The 16,087-nt window shown below is 47.1% G+C and overlaps 1 protein-coding gene across 7 annotated transcripts in view; it reads left to right on the top strand.

Moving 5' to 3' along the window:
* LAMA3 (laminin subunit alpha 3) overlaps nt 1–13,477 on the top strand; it is a 258,124-nt gene extending 244,647 nt beyond the window's left edge. For 3 of the 7 annotated variants that reach the window (XM_060121896.1, XM_060121891.1, XM_060121899.1), the window contains 2 exons: nt 5,272–5,390; nt 12,849–13,477. The gene's annotated coding sequence lies outside the window, so the exon portion shown is untranslated. Of the gene's footprint in view, nt 1–2,610; nt 2,763–5,271; nt 5,391–12,848 lie in introns of all 7 variants that reach the window. The other 4 variants (XM_060121894.1, XM_060121895.1, XM_060121892.1 and 1 more) reach the window with 4 other exon arrangements.
* Nucleotides 13,478–16,087: the final 2,610 nt, after the last annotated feature.

The following is a 16,087-nucleotide window of genomic DNA, read 5'->3' as shown; positions in this document are numbered from 1 at the left end:
CACATGCCGCGGAGCGGCTGGGCCCGTGAGCCACGGCCGCTGAGCCTGCGCGTCCGGAGCCTATAGCTCTGCAAAGGGAGGGGCCCGTGAGAGACTCGCGTATCGCAAAAAAAAAAAAAAACCAAGAACTCGTTTTTCTTAACATGAGTGATTATGGTAATAACAGTGGTGGTAGGTGACAGGTGTGTCATGTTTCCATTTTCTTAATTTGCCAAACAATATAACTTCTCAGCATAAAAATTCTAGCATAATGTCTGCATGCCTTTGTATGGAAGGCAGAGACAGAATTGGAATATCCCTGTTAATCATTCTCAGAGTGAAAAACAATTATTCTCCCAGAGTAAAGGGCAGGGTCCTGAGATGATGAATACTATTTACTGAAAATGCTTTTTTTCTCCTTTGCTCATGAAGACTTCTATGACCCCAGAATATAAAGTGTACCTTTCCATTGCCAGAAGGTTTTATTTCCCATAAATTTTGAATGTGTGGTTTATTCTGCTCTACATTGAGTCCTCGATAAAATGAGACTTGGGAGTTTCAGGGGGGAAAGGCTGGAACTCTCAGTCTTCATGAATGCACACGATAGCACAGCACACACTGATTAAACCACCCCTGACTCAAAAGGCTTTTGCTAATTAATCAGTAACGAATCGTTCCATACTCAGGGAGCGTGCGTTCCTGGACAGTAATAATGGAGCTGGGTGTCTGGTGATGTAGCTTGGTGTGTCGTCCATTCCAAAGGCAAATCTCAGTAGGAATTTAGTATTCCTGCAGGAAATATGCTTCCTCAGAAATAAAGTCTATATTCTGGAAAATAAGTGACTGTGTTATCTAGCATTCAACTGCAGTGCTGTCAACAAAATGAGATCCTTAATGTCATGTTTTTACAATGTCCTTGGTGAGGGGGAGGCCCCTGACAGGGAAGAAAGTGTCTCATGGGACTTCAGGGCAGCTTCCTGGACCAAAAAGTCCAACTGCTGCTGTGATAGCTCCTGACAAGACCAGACCCCAGAAGGATTTGTCTCCTGCTGCACTGTTCCCTTGTCATCCATCTCGTCCCACTTCCCCTCCATAAGAGCAAAGCCCCTCAGGAAAGCCACCTCCACCTTCAGCAAAAACCTTTGCTCTTGGAAATCACTTGGCTCTGAGCTACTTTTCGTTCCCTTGGTCCTATAATTCCAGTTGCATTTCAAGCATGCAAGCTTTTGTCATGTGGTTTCGAATATTCTAGAAGTTTGAGGGATAAAAAATTAAGTCTTTTACTTCAGAGGTCTTCTCTGAGAGTTAACTGAGATGATAGATGTAAGAATGTTGGGAGAATATCACTGTTAATTTTACCACTGTTAAGAACACTGTAAAACATGGAGCAGAGGTATCCAAAGTTGGTACTTCCTTATGGCTTTAGTTACTCTAGGAGAGGAATTCAAATGTCTAAAAGCATGAAAGCCGGGGTGCCTCTGAGAAAGCACTGACCCCGAGTGGCGTGATGGTACCTCACTGTGTCCAGGTCTTTCTGAAAACAGGTTACCATCTCCCATCTGCTCAACAGGCTACTGTCTTTACTCCAGTCCCATTTCTTGTCCCCCAACTTGGACAAGTGTCTCTCGCCTTTAACCTTTATCTTAATCAGCTAAGTTTCCATAACAAAACACCACAGACTGGGTGGCTTAAACAACAAAAATTTATTTTCTTGCAATTCTGGAGGCTAGAATTCCAAGAGCAAGGTTCTGGCCTGTTTGGTTTCTGGTGAGAGCTCTTCCTGGCTTGTACCTGGTCACCTTCTCGCTGTGTCTTCACATGGACCTTCCTTGGTGTGTGTACACGGTGGGGAAGGCAGGGAGCCCTTCGGTGTCTCTTCTTATAAGGAGATTAATCCTCTTGGATCAGGGCTCCACTATTATGACCTCATTTAACCCTAATTACCTCCATAAAGACAATATTTACAAATACAGTTACATTGGGGGTTAGGCCTTCAACATGGGGAAGTGGAAACAGGTGTGTGACAGGGAGAGCATAGAATGTGCTGAACGTGCCCTTTGCAATTATGTTTCAATTGAGGGAAGCTAAGGGCCACTAAATTGTCTCCTTGTCTCTGCTGAGGTTTGTGGTCTGGGAACTCCACAGCTGTCTGAGTAAAATCAGCTGCTTCTGACCTTGTAGCAGTCACCTCCATGGCTGGTTGCCTAGCACAGGATTTACTTGAAGATTTTAGGATAACAACCATTCCAAGAGCCTGTCTCACGCGTTACCATTTACACCACCTTTTCACGTCTCTTCTCACCTTTGACCCTTACCACAGGCTGACCCTTACTCTGGTTCAGGGAAGGGGAAGATGACCCCTTGCCTTCCTCTGACCTTGACTATGTCTTGCCGCCCACTGTGGGCGCTCTTTGCAAAGTAGTTGCCCAGTTTCTACCTCTGTTGCCCGTTAAAGGCTCTGCTTTTACCTCAGGGACATTGAAAGGCTGTAACCAGGGAGCTTATAGGAGCTGCCACCACGGGACCCCCTGAGAGTGGGAGGAATGGTGTTGGCTGTGGGTTGGAGACATTTGGGGAGGGAGAGGCAGCTGAGCGGGCAACTTACGTGCTTTCCCACTGCTGACCCTGCAGTCCCACAGGTGACCAGAGGGGGCGCTGTGCGGCATCATTAAGCCCCGCCTCCCGGACGCCATCCCGATTTCACCAGGAGTCGCAGAGCGAGCGGGGTGCACGCTGGATGCTGCCCTGTCCCACCATCTTGTCACTCGTTTTGGCCACAAGAGGTTAGTGTTTGGTGAGGGAGGGGCCCCAGGGCAGAGCTGCAGTGGGGACTGCAGTAGCTGAGGATCCAGCAAGTCCAGGAGCAGATGGGTTTGGATGGGCCGTCTGCCTTGATGATCTAAACCGAAGGGTTCGGAAGGCGGAAGGTCCTTAGAGCATCTTCTCCAGCGTCAGTTGGAGCGTTCTCGTTTTGTTTGTTGTTGCCGTTTGTGTTTGTTCTGTTGTTGAGTTCTCACTAATATCTCAGCCACTAAAGCGGGTCCCTTTGGGTTTCGTGCCCCCCCCCACAGGGATAAAATGGAGATACAGAGGAAAGAGGCTGGGTTGTGAACTCCGCAGAAGGGCTGGAGGCCTGGCCCTGGTTCTGATTGGAGCTATAATCTTGGGCAGGTTTTCTCACCTGGCCCACCTGTAGCTTTAAGATAAAAAGGGCAAAGGACTTTTTTTTTTTTTTTTTTTTGCGGTACGCGGGCCTCTCACTGTCGTGGCCTCTCCCGTTGCGGAGCACAGGCTCCGGAGGCGCAGGCTCAGCGGCCACGGCTCACGGGCCCATCCACTCCGTGGCATGTGGGATTTTCCCGGACCGGGGCTCGAACCCGTGTCCCGCAGCATCGGCAGGCGGACTCTCAACCACTGCGCCACCAGGGAAGCTCGGCAAAGGGCTTCTTGAGACTCACACAGTGCGCTTTAGAAGGGCAGAAGTCAAAGCTCTGCCTGATACGGAAGAGAGTGCATTTGCCTAGGACGCCCTCTGTGCTCTGTACACGGAGGGACCCAACCACAGCCCAGGAGGAGGCTTGGCCAGAGTCCGGAGGACGGGGGCGCCCTGACCTCATCTCTTTCAGGAGTACATCTGACTGTGGGTACGTTAGCCCCATCTTGCCCCAGGAAGCTCAGGCTCAGAATGCTTGAGCGATTGGCCAAAGTTCAAAGCCAGGTCCTGGGTTATAGAACTGAGACAAAAACTGGAAAGAGCAAGTCGGAGGGTACATGAAGGGAAGTAGTAGTATGAAGTCTCTCTGCATCTGAACCTGACCTGCTGCTGACCTTGGATCAGGAGAAGATGGGGCGGCAGAGAAAGATGACTGGGTGCCAGGGTCAGCTGAGCGGGGACTGTTTCAAGTCCTAATTATCTGCTGTTGTTGAGCTGTCAATTGTTCCACAAATCCAAGAGCTAACATCCCTTTGTTCTGAAGACACTGCAGAATAATTACAAGCTGGATAAAGCCCTCAGGTGGAATGAAAGGGAAATTAAAACTAATTACTATTCAGGGCAGCCATTCTCTGGCCTCAGACTTTATTTTCTTCTTTTGGTATTTTCATTTACACACTCACAAAAATGGAGCTAAATCTAAAATAGAAGCAAACCCTGGTTACACAGCAAGAAAATGTGAGGCATCCTGAGCTTCGTTTGCCCTGCTTCCTTCCACAAAATTCTTTTATGTAAATTGCTTCCTCCCTGTGCCTCAGACATAATAAATACTCATCGAAGGAAGGAAAGAAATTGCACAAGTGGGAGATGAACTAACATGTAGAGATTCCCAAACCTCGCTCTCTCTAGCATCATGGATTTTATTACTAAAGGTTAATGGGAAATGGATCCATTAATCAATCCATGGAAGACTTTTCAGAAATGACTTGGCTACTCATCTATTTGGTGAAAACTAAGGGAACCTCTTACGCTCCTGGGTCCAAAGTTTCTCTGGGGTAAACGGATTCATTTCAACCTATGGATTCATGAAGGTGAGACCATCACCTATATGCAAAGCATCCCTTCAAGTATTTAAACTAATTAAAAAGAAAAAAACTTCTGGGTACAGATGGGAGCTGCTTTCCAACTAGGAGAATCAGGTGTTGAAGGAACATATCCACTCTTCCTCATTCAGTGCCAAAACAACCCCCAAACTTCTGTAACCAGAACAACTCAAACTCTACCCAGAGCTCACAGTCGCCCCACTAACAGACACGTGTGCCATTTATTAAGCACTTGGCACGTGCCACTGTGACAACCTCTCGCCCACACAGTCTCGTTCAATCTCAACAATTACAGTAGAGTCAGGTATTATTACTCCATTTAGCAGAGAAGTAAACTGAGACTCAGCGAGTAAGCCCCAAGGTTACATATCCAGTCCTCACAGAATGCTGACCACATTATGTTAACCATGTCTTTCTGATGCTTTGACCTAGGGGAGGTAGGGGCCTGCTGACTGACCCTGGAGGGGCTGCCCCTCCCATGGTTAGCTGATTCCTAGAGAGAGTGGAGGGCTCAGCTGAGAGCGCTTGCCTTTCGTATGCTAACCAACCAAGCCGGAGCCCACACTCTCACCACTTCCTCTGCGCCTCTCACACTCAGGGCCATTCCCTGCCCACCTCCCCGTGCCCCCCAACCATAATCACCTTGGGGCCAGGTACCAGACAACTAGGGACAGCTCCTGTGCCCCAGAGTCTACTGAAATTATTCAAGCTAGCCAATCCTAACCCTGTTTATCTGCCTCACCCATTCTTCCACAGAAACCACAGTGAAGGGTCCTTGCCCGCATTGTCCCCTCCTTCTTCTGCCTCCTGACAGACCCTGAATCTTCCTCCTGTGGCTCCCCCGTGTCACGGTGTGTCCCCTCCTATTGGGATCCGTGAGTATAACAAGCTGTTTTCAGTGGCACTTGTCTCCTGATCTCACCTGCATAATAATAAGACCTACTTTTCTTGTTTTTTGCTTTTGTTTTTTCCACTAAGCAATTATTTTTTTTCTTTGAAGAATTAATAGTTGAATTAATATGTTGTGGCAGTCTCTGCTATACAGCAAAGTGACTCAGTTATATATGTATACATTCTGTTTCATATTCTTTTCCCTTATGGTTTATCATAGGATATTGAATATAGTTCCCTGTGCTACACAGTAGGACCTTGTTGTTTATCCATTCTCTATATACCAGTTTGCATCTGCTAATCCCAAACTCTCCATCCATCCCTCTCCCAACCCCCTCACCCTTGGCAACCACAAGTCTGTTCTCTATGTCCGTGTTTCTGTTTCATAGATAAGTTCATTTGTGTCATATTTTAGATTCCACATATAAGTGAAATTTTATGGTGTTTGTCTTTCTCTGACTTACTTCACTTAGTATGACAATCTCTAGTTGCATCCTGTTGCTGCAAATGGCATTGTTTTGTTCTTTTTTATGGCAGAGTAATATTCCATTGTATATATGTACATCTTTATCCATCCATCTGTTGATGGACATTTAGGTTGTTTCCATGCCTTGGCTATTGCAAATAGTGCTGCTGTGAACATCGGGGTGCGTGTATCTTTTTGTATTATAGTTTTGTCTGGATATATGCCCAGGAGTGGGATTGCTGGATCATATGGTAATTGTATTTTTAGTTTTCTGAGGAACCTCCGTACTGTTTTCCACAGTGGCTCCACCAACTTACATTCCCACCAACAGGGTTCCCTTTTCTCCACACCCTCTCTAGCATTTGTTATTTGTAGACTTTTAATTTATGGCCATTCTGACCAGCACGAAATGGTACCTCATTGTAGTTTTAATTTGCATTTCTCTAATAATTAATGAGGTTGAGTATCTTTTCATGTGCCTATTGGCCATCTGTATTTCTTCTTTGGAGAAATGTCTCTTTTGGTCTTCTGCCCGTTTTTCGACTGGGTTGTTTGTTTTTTTGTTGTTGAGTTGTATAAGCTGTTTGTATATTTTGGAAATGAAGCCCTTGTTGGTCACGTCATTTGCAGATATTTTCTCCCATTCTGTAGGTTGTCTTTTCATTTTGTTTATGGTTTCCTTTGCTGTGCAAAAGCTTGTAAGTTTGATTAGGTCCCATTGTTTATTTTTGTCTTTATTTCTGTTGCCTTGGGAGACTGACCCAAGCAAATATTGGTATGATTTATGTCAGAGGATGTTTTGCCTATGTTCTCTTCTAGGAGTTTTATGGTATCATATCTTATGTTTAAGTCTTTAAGCCATGTTGAGTTTGTTTTTCTGTATGGTGAGGGGGTGTATTCTAACTTCATTGAATTACATGTGGCTGTCCGGCCTTCCCAACACCACTTGCTGAAGAGACTAAGACCTACATTTTAGTACACACATCCAGGGTTATCCCTGCATTAACTTCACTCAAGAAAGCCGAACCACAAGAGAGAAACATCGTGTCTCATGTATTAGCGGTATGTTAGTAGTATTGCTGTGCCCGAAGACAAATGAAAGCCTTCAGGAGTATATTCCAAGGGCAGGAAGAGCCGCTGCTAATCTCACCCACCAACCCTCTCAAGCCCCAGGCCGTAGCCATCTGTTTCCCACTTTGTTTCGATGGCATTGTGGTGACGGGGAAGGGGCGTGTCAGAATATCTGGGGGACCCTGATTTGCACATTCATCCAAAGGGGGTTAGAAAAGACAGTGAACACTGCCCTGAAACAAAGTCATACTTCCCCTCTGGTGACGGGCGTTCTTCCTTCCTCCAGAAAGGCGTCTTCCATTCTGGATGGTAGCTTTTAAATGAAGGGTAAAGTTAGCTACCTAGAGACAGCTGGCCGAATTAGCATACTCACAGCAGGTAATTAAGCCAAGACTCCCGTTGAAGATAGTAATTAATCACCAAAATAACTTTATTCACACCATTCTGGGCTGACACACACAGGAGTGTGCACTTCCTGGAGCCCTTCTCACCCGACACCTCATCTACGCAAGAAAGCAGCTGACATACGAGTGATCTTAAGGCTTTGGCGTGGCTCTGATCTCTCTCATCCTCTCCTGCTTGAAGTGACTTCTGTACACGAATAGAAAAATACCACATAATGCTCTCAAATCCAAGCACTAAATCACCACCCAGACCCCACATCTTCTATCAAAGGACACTTTTCAAAGGAGGCTTAGTCACCCGAGACAGAGCCGGCTTTCAGTGACATGAGTCACACCGTTAACATGGGCTTGCCGTCCACGGTTTGACCCTGGGTGGTCACTGTCATCGAGAGCTTCTATTATTTGTACCTAAGTAACTGATGGAGTGTCTTTTGGGGACTATGGAGTGGCAGTTTCTATAGTGGGGTACACCTGAACCAAATGTTGCATGTGCAGGGCTTCCAAGAGAAGCAGGCCAGACAAATGGGTGGGCATTATTCTTTTTGGTATCAAATGACTATTATCTGCAAATGAGGGTGGTGTTACTTCTGTAAACACTGGAGTGTCCTGGTGACCCACCTGAGCTCCTTTCTCTGTGCAGACGCTGCTTCTATGCTGAACCCCAGACTTACGTACATCCAGCTGCCTGCTCTGTAGCTCCACTTGGATAGCAACTCGGTACCTTAAGCCGAATATGCCCGAATCTGAACTGTTGATTCACCCAGAGCTGTGCGCCTCCTGAATATCCCGATTTCAGGATCACTATCTAGCTCGTGGCTCAAGCCCAAACCCTCTGAGTCATCTTCAGTCATTTTTGGTTCCTCCAGCCAATCCTTTCAGTTGTAACTCCTGCAAACATCTCTAGTCTGTCCACAAGTGTGTGTCTTCACTACCCGCCCTCCCCACATCGGGCTGTCAATCTTCCTCCTATCACGGTAGCATCATCTCCGGCTCCTTTACAAATCATTGTTCACGTTGCGGCCGGTGATGATTTTTTTTTAATGCAACAGACAGATCACATCTGTCAGAAGAATTCTTTATTAATAAATAAATGTTAGAGACACCTATTCCAATGAATGTGTTAGTCATTTATTTCAATCAAGATGGAAGGGAGAAAACGAAAGCCTTGATACTTTCTTAGAAAAAAAAAAATTCAAGTCCAATAGGAATTATAAATAGTGGGCTGAGTACAATTTTCTGTGCCGGTCACTTAACGTGTTGCTTTAGGATTGATGGCTTCCTTCTGAAGGAGGTAGGTTACACTTTTAAAGTCCTGATGTCTCTAGAATAGTTCTTAGAAACCAGACAGCACATTTTCATAAAACCAAATATGAAAACCAGTGAGTCTGACACAGTGGGGTTTAGGATTCACCCTGCTGAGTTAGGATTTATAGTCTAAGGCTGGCCAAGTCAGATGTCCTGTAAACACTGCTAGCCTTTCTCCTTAGCAATTGGCTGTTAAAGGCTTTACAGCTCAGAGCATCTTCCCCCCGAAGACATCTGAGTCATCAGTCTCTACCTTCTCAACGTTCTTTGCTCACAGCTGCTTATTAGCGGCCGGCAGTTTTTGGCTTCAGCATAATTTTTAATAACTCCATTTTAAAATCCTTATCAGAATTATAGATCTTTATGGTTTCCCATTTCTACATCAAGGAATGTGGAATTTGAAACCTCCTGTGACCATATGTTCCTCCCCTGCTTAAAGCCATTATGTAGCTTCTCTTGGTTTCTGAAAGTCCTCATCCCAAAGTCAAGGCCATGGCAGGGTGCCCTCTGGCCACCTCACTGGTCCCTTCTCTCCTGACCCCAGGTCACCCACAAGTCTGCCCTGTCCTTGTCACATACTCCACTTCTCCCCTTGCCTGGCTCTTCTCATAGTTGACCCTTCCGGCCTCAAATTCAACATCCCTTCTGGACTACCTCCATCAGCTAAGAATGTGTTCAGCTGCAGGCAACAGCAAACCAGACTAGTCTTAGCATTATAAAAAATAGAGAAACAATAGAGGCTTATTCTTCCCATGTGAGCCGTCTTGGGAGGTAGTTTCTGGCTGTGGTTTAGCTGCTCCGTGACGTCATCAAGGACGCAGCCTTTCAGAGGCTTCTGCTCTGTCTGACTTTTATCTTCATCCTTGCTGGTTTGTGATCTCAGAAAGGCTGTTGCCAGTCCAGATGGCTCATTCATTTTGTCTGAGGAAGGAAAAATAGGGGGGGGGGAGACCAAAGGCGTTCTCCTCACCGGGCAAGTCGTCACTCACCCCCAGACGCAGGCTGCTTCTTGAATCTTACTGGCTCTCGGGTCTGCTTTTATGCCAGTTACTCAGCCAGGGGAGTGAGATCACCAGGAACTGATTTAGACCAGGCACGATTCACCCCTGGGGTTGGAGTAGGGGCTCCCCTCCCACAATCGAGGAATCCCTGTGTGCCACCTGAATGCCCTAGGTTCTGCTAGAAGGGAAAGAGGGGGACAGTGGAGGGGCACTGGACAGTGTCTGCCCCATCCCTGCCCCTTTACTTTCTATCGTGTCACCCTACTCATGTCCTTTATTGCAGCAACTGTAATCCATGAGGCCTTGTATATTTATTTATTAACTTGTCTGTTGCCTGTGTCCTCCACTGGAAGAGAAGCTCCATGAGGGCGGGGACCTTGTCAGTCTTGTTCACAACGCATCCCCAGTGTCCGGCAACCAGTAAGTGTTTCTTTGGATCAATAAGTAAAAATTCCTGCTGCCATTTTTATGACCACTCACTACACATCAGCAGCTCTGCACGTGTTAGTGCGTTTCATTCTCATCACAGCTCCCGGGGGTTCAGAGAAGCCTCTCCATCTAACAAACGGGGAAAACTGAAGCTTAGGAAAGGTCTGACGCTGGCGAAGACCTCACAGGGAGTGGTGGAGCCTGGTTTGAGCTAGTAGCCAAGCTCCAGGCGGAAGTGATCCTTAGGTCACTAAATGCCATCATTCCATGACGTAGCAGCCAGCTGCTCGATTCACATCCTCTTGGCTGTCTCTGTTTTCTGGGCCAAGACCCCTCCTTGGAAGCTCTTCTCACTTTGTGCTGATAGGGTCCAGTGCGCTCCATGTCCCAACACACCAGAACCTACTTGCCCCATCCAGGTATATAGCCTGGAAGTGCTGGTGGGCTATCTTCAGGAGGAACCTGTAACCAACAGGGCTTGGGAGCTGGTAGACAGAGTCTCCAGCCTCTTACTTCAGGTGGACAGTTCTGACATTCTGTGTGCTCCTCAGAATTCCAGGGGAAGAGAGCCCTCCCCTCACTGCCTAGCGCCCCCTGCCCCGTCTTGCAGACAGAATAACGGCCCCAAGGATGTCCACTTCCAAAGCCCAGAACCTGTGAATGTTAACTTTACTGGCAAAAGGGACTTTGCAGATGGGATTAAATGAAGACCTTGATCTGGGAAGAGTATCCTGAATTATCCAGGTGGACTCAGTCTCATCACGTGAGTCCTTACAAGCAGAGAATTTTTCCCAGCTGTGGTCAGAAAGAGCCGTGATGACAGAAAAAGTGTCAGAGAGATTTGATGTTGCCAACTGTGAAGATGGAGGAACGGGCCGCCAGCCAAGGGATGTAGCCTGCCTCTGGGAAAGAAAGGGAGGGACACGGATCGTCCCCTGGAGCCTCCAGAAAGGAACGTAGCCTTGCTGAGACCTTGATTTGAGCCCAGTGAGCCCCGAGTTGGACTTCTGCTCTTCAGAGCTATAAGATAGTACAGTTTTATTGTGTTATACTGCACTGTGTTCCACCACTGTATCTGTGGCCACTTATAGTTGACCACAAACTACAAGGATAACAAATGCACTCCATCCCCTTAATAACATGCACTTATATCAGTTTTTCTTTCTTCCCTGTCTCTCCCCGCTCCTTAACTCCTACTTCCCAGGATGGTAATTACCTACAGGCAAGTAGGTGTTGTTGTCTCAGGTGTTGTTTAACAAGGCACCCAAACCAAGACGCTGGATACACTGTTCACTGACCTTGTAGTTCTCGTATCCTCACCCCGCTGCAGCCCTCTTCCTGGTCTTCAGTGATTCTGGAGTTGATTCAGAGGGCAGCTAAGATTCTTGAAACTCCAGGCTTCTAGGCAAATTTTTAAGTTGTAATAAACCTACAGCTTTCTCAAATGAATAATTAACATGCTCTTGGCTTCTGATAATTTAAGAATTATGTCATCTTTTCAAATTACACATATTATTATTATTATTTTAGCGGTACGCGGGCCTCTCACTGTTGTGGCCTCTCCGTTGCGGAGCACAGGCTCCGGACACGCAGGCTCAGCGGCCATGGCTCATGGGCCCAGCCGTTCTGCAGCATGTGGGATCTTCCCGGACCGGGGCACAAACCCGTGTCCCCTGCATCGGCAGGCGGACTCTCAACCACTGCGCCACCAGGGAAGCCCCAAATTACACATATTATTGATGGATTATTTCTAAATGCTGTCACCATGATTTATGCTATGTGGAAGGAATTCAATGCCCTAAAGAAACATTATTAAAATGAAGTGGAGCTCAGCTATTTTAATGAGCTAAGATCTTTTGAAAATGTGCTATATTACCTGATGATGGAGTTGATACTGTAAAGGAAATAATATTACCTATATGATCACCTGTAATGAATATCACCTGTATTAGAAAGAACACTATTATCAGAAGTTGTCCACATGGGGAGCTTTGCAGGCTCCACTAAGTACATGTCTATGTGATACACAATTGTTCACCGATTCACCTTCCTTCTATTTTCACAACCTCAAGAGTTTGTTAGTGTGTCTTTAAAGGAATTCTAACCCACATGAGGGAGTTGTGTGGTAATTCACAAGGCAGCATGAATTCTGAGATTGTAGCAGATCTGGTGGTGGAGACAGTACAAGAGCCTTAACTGCATAACTGAGTCCCTACCCCCTTTACATTTCTTTTCCAGTAACTACTTGTTACCCTGCTAAAGTCTGAAAAGGTGCAGATCACGTTCTTCAGAAGGATTAGTAACAAAGGGCTATTGGAAGCCGTACATGTCAGAAAACCTAGCTCTGGCTCGGATATCCTCTTGTGTACATACATCTGCCATAAGAGAGAGATTTCTATAAACAGCAGGCCGGGCAGGAGCTGGCGGGGCTCTGCCCTAGTGCTTCTGTGACGCGGGACTTCTGCAGTTGATTCCCTGAGTGGCGGCGGCGGTGGGCAGCTGTCTGCAGGGCTCATTTGGACTGACAGCTGGGCAGTGGGGATGCAAGATGTGAGGAGCCCCTGACCTGGAGGAGCTGCCTCACTGCAGCGACCTGCGCTTCTCACGACTTGACACAGTGTGTCTTTGGACAGTGTGGGCTCTGAAAGCAAAGGTTATTCAAAGGAGACTTAGGTCTCCCCGGAATTAGATGACAAATAAGTAAGCATGTAAATCCCCTATCCACAGTCACCAGGAAGCTAAAGTCCGTGTCTGTCTCACTGTCAGCTTCAGGAAACCGAAGAACTAAAGCTGGCAGTCCATCCAACAGGAATAAGAGAAGCAGGGAGACGCCGAGCCTATGAAATGCTCTGCTCCGAGACACCACGTGGGCCGGTGGTGAGATAGTGCTGGGAACAGGCTGGGATTTCTACGGGTTTGTGCGCCCAAGGGAAAGTCAGGGAAGGAGAAGTGGACGGCGGGAGGCAGAAGGAAAAGGAGGGCGGCTCTGCTTCAGAATCTGCAGTGAAATTTTGAAACGTATGAAGTTCGTCTTCGTTGCCTTCCCACCTCACCGTGTTGAGTTTTGCAGCCCTCCCGGGGCCCACAGCTGTGGCAACCTTATTTGAGTCAGATCGCGTCCCACTTCCAGCCTTTCCTCCTTCCCCAGATCAGCCTGTCCTGCGTCCCTAGATCTGTTTGTCTGCCTGCTGACAGCGGAGTAGTGATGGGCAGATAAAGACACGGTGGCAACCGGCCAAGGTGGTACGTCTCTTCGAGAAGACAGTTTGTTTTCAGGCAAGGCTACGCAAAACGTGTTACGCTGCTCCCCACAGCTTGTGCAGTGAGGGGCCCACACCAAGCACGGCTCTGCCTCCGGCCTGTCCTGACTCTTTCCTCTCGCCCCACATCTTGGCAATGGCTTTGCTCTTTTACCTTATGTGGGGCTCTGCTTAAATGTCTCTCCCTCAGAAGGTACTCTCCTGTCTACACCACCTAAAACTGCATCCCATCCATCTGTGTTCCCTCCCCCTTGATGTGTAAGGTTATTATTTGTTGTAATATTTATTAACATGCTTTGTTTTCCTTCCTTATACTAACGCCTGCTTAACTTCATATCAAATAGTTATATGCTAATAAAGGCCTGTTTGTATCCTCTCTAGAATATAAAGAATATAAGCTCCAGGCAACAATCCACATGCTCTCCTTAGCTAAGCGAGAAAACCATCTTTCTTATCCTCTCTCAGAAGAGGGGGATCACACACATTATTCGGGCAGAAGACTCCCTGTGTTGGCATCCGTCTCATCAGAAAGCAATGATTTTTTGTGGCAGCCTGAGTTCCCAACCCATGGACAGCTTGGAGTTATATACCGACAGTTTCTTGAGTAACTTCTGCCTTTTTACAGTTAGAACTCTGAAAATAATCTCTGATTTCAAAGGGATGATCATAACCCCAAAACACAGTATTAAAAAGTACTTTTAAACAAGTCCGTACAGATTTAAAAGAGTGGGTTTCTCCATCAGGGACTGACAATTTGACCAAGAATAAAAAGCAAGGGACGTAGTCACTCTGGAACTCTAGCCATTCTCTGGGCAGGCAGGCCTGGGTGGATCCACACAGCTTTGGGTCCCTGGAGGACCATTTGGAGAAGGGGTTAGAAATGGGAAATTGAGGAGCAAGAGAAGTCTCTTCCGGAAGCTTCTGCCTGCCCTTCTCCACCCAGCGGGACCCGTCTCACTGGCCCCAGCTGCCAACGCCAATAACGTCTCTTTCTCATCTACTGCTCACCCGTCCTCTTCGCCCTCTGCTGTCCGGGAAAGAATGCATCGCCACAGTTGTAGAATGACTGACCCAACTTAAAATGTCAAGTCTAGGGCTTCCCTGGTGGCGCAGTGGTTGAGAGTCCGCCTGCCGATGCAGGGGACACAGGTTCGTGCCCCGGTCTGGGAAGATCCCACATGCTGCGGAGCGGCTGGACCCGTGAGCCGTGGCCGCTGAGCCTGTGCGTCCGGAGCCTGTGCTCCGCAACGGGAGAGACCAGAACAGTGAGAGGCCCACGTACCGCAAAAAAAAAAAAAAAAAAAAGTCAAGTCTCCCAGGAGTTGTGTTTTAAACAGGAGATATAAAGTCCATCCTTAGAAGTGAAGCTCAAATAATCACATTCTGTAGGAAGCCCTCCATACTCCCCCCAGCACCTTATTAATTGCTCCCAGTTGAGGCTCCCGTAACACTCCGTACATGTCTCCATCTTGCATGTGCCACGTTGTGTAGTAGGTTGTGTGCCTGTGAGTTCCACAGGGGCAGAGAGTATGACAAGCTTCAAGAGATATAGTTCTCCATATGGAGCAGGTGCTTAATAAACACTGGAAGGAAGGAACAAATGCATGGATGACCGCATCTGTTTCCCCTGCTGCACTAGGACCACCTCAGGGGCAGAAGTGGTATCTTATTTACCTTTCAGTTTGAAAGGCAGCGTTGTCTAGTCGAGGTAAAACTCAGCAGCCAGACTGCCTGGGTAAAATCCAAATTCCACCACTTAGAAGCTAACTTTGCCTCGGTTTGCTGCGAAATGAAGATGATAATAGTACCTAACTCATTGGTGTAGTGATGAGTAAGAGGGCTAGCATATGTAAAGTACTTAGACTGGTACCTACCACGTAGTATGTACCCCGTGAGTATTTTGGCTAATGTTATTCTTGTTACCTGAATTCTCAGTATCTGCAAAGCAGAGATTGAGTAAATGGGCACGTTGAGTGTCAGTCACAGATGGCAGCCAGGTACAAAGTTACAAATGCCCCTTTCCCCTGCAGTCACAATACAGGTGCCCACTCATTTCACGGGTGCAGACAGCACGGCGTGGGCATGGAGGAAGAGGAATGCGGAGGAGAGTCCTGAAAACAAACTCCACCAACCACTGACTTCCCTCTTGGGTTCCCTCCTCTGCCCAGTAGTGGATGCTTTGTTAGTTACATCATTTTCTGAAACAGTACAAGTATCAGTGGAATTTTTACCAAATTTCTTTGGATAACTACCTCAAGTTTCTGATTCCCTTTAGCCAAGAAGACTTCGTCTTTCTTTCCTTCCTTCCTTCCTTCCTTCCTTTGTTTCTCTAGTTGCGGCGAGCGGGGGCTACTCTTCATTGGGGTGTGCAGGCTTCTCACTGTGGTGGCTTCTCTTGTTGCAGAGCATGGGCTCTAGGCACATGGGCTCAGTAGTTGTGGCGCACGGGCTTAGTTGCTCCGTGGCATGTGGGATCTTCCCGGACCAGGGCTCGAACCTGTGTCCCCTGCATTGGCAGGTGGATTCTTAACCACTGCACCACCAGGGAAGTCCTAAGACTTTGAGTAGACCAAGTAGAAGGTTGGATACACTTATGTTTACAACCCTTTTATTTACCTAGTCTAGATCTTAATCTCCAAGAAGGAACATACTCAAAGTAAGCATTTGTCTACCCTCAACTGAATTACTACTTGAACAATAATACCATTCAAGAGACTCATCCAACATAGGCAAAAATATCCCAGA

Source organism: Lagenorhynchus albirostris, chromosome 14 (assembly GCF_949774975.1).
Source record: "Lagenorhynchus albirostris chromosome 14, mLagAlb1.1, whole genome shotgun sequence".
Taxonomy (NCBI): Eukaryota; Metazoa; Chordata; class Mammalia; order Artiodactyla; family Delphinidae; genus Lagenorhynchus; species Lagenorhynchus albirostris.
Note: the sequence above shows the minus strand (reverse complement) of the source record. Positions and strands in the feature narration are given on the sequence as shown.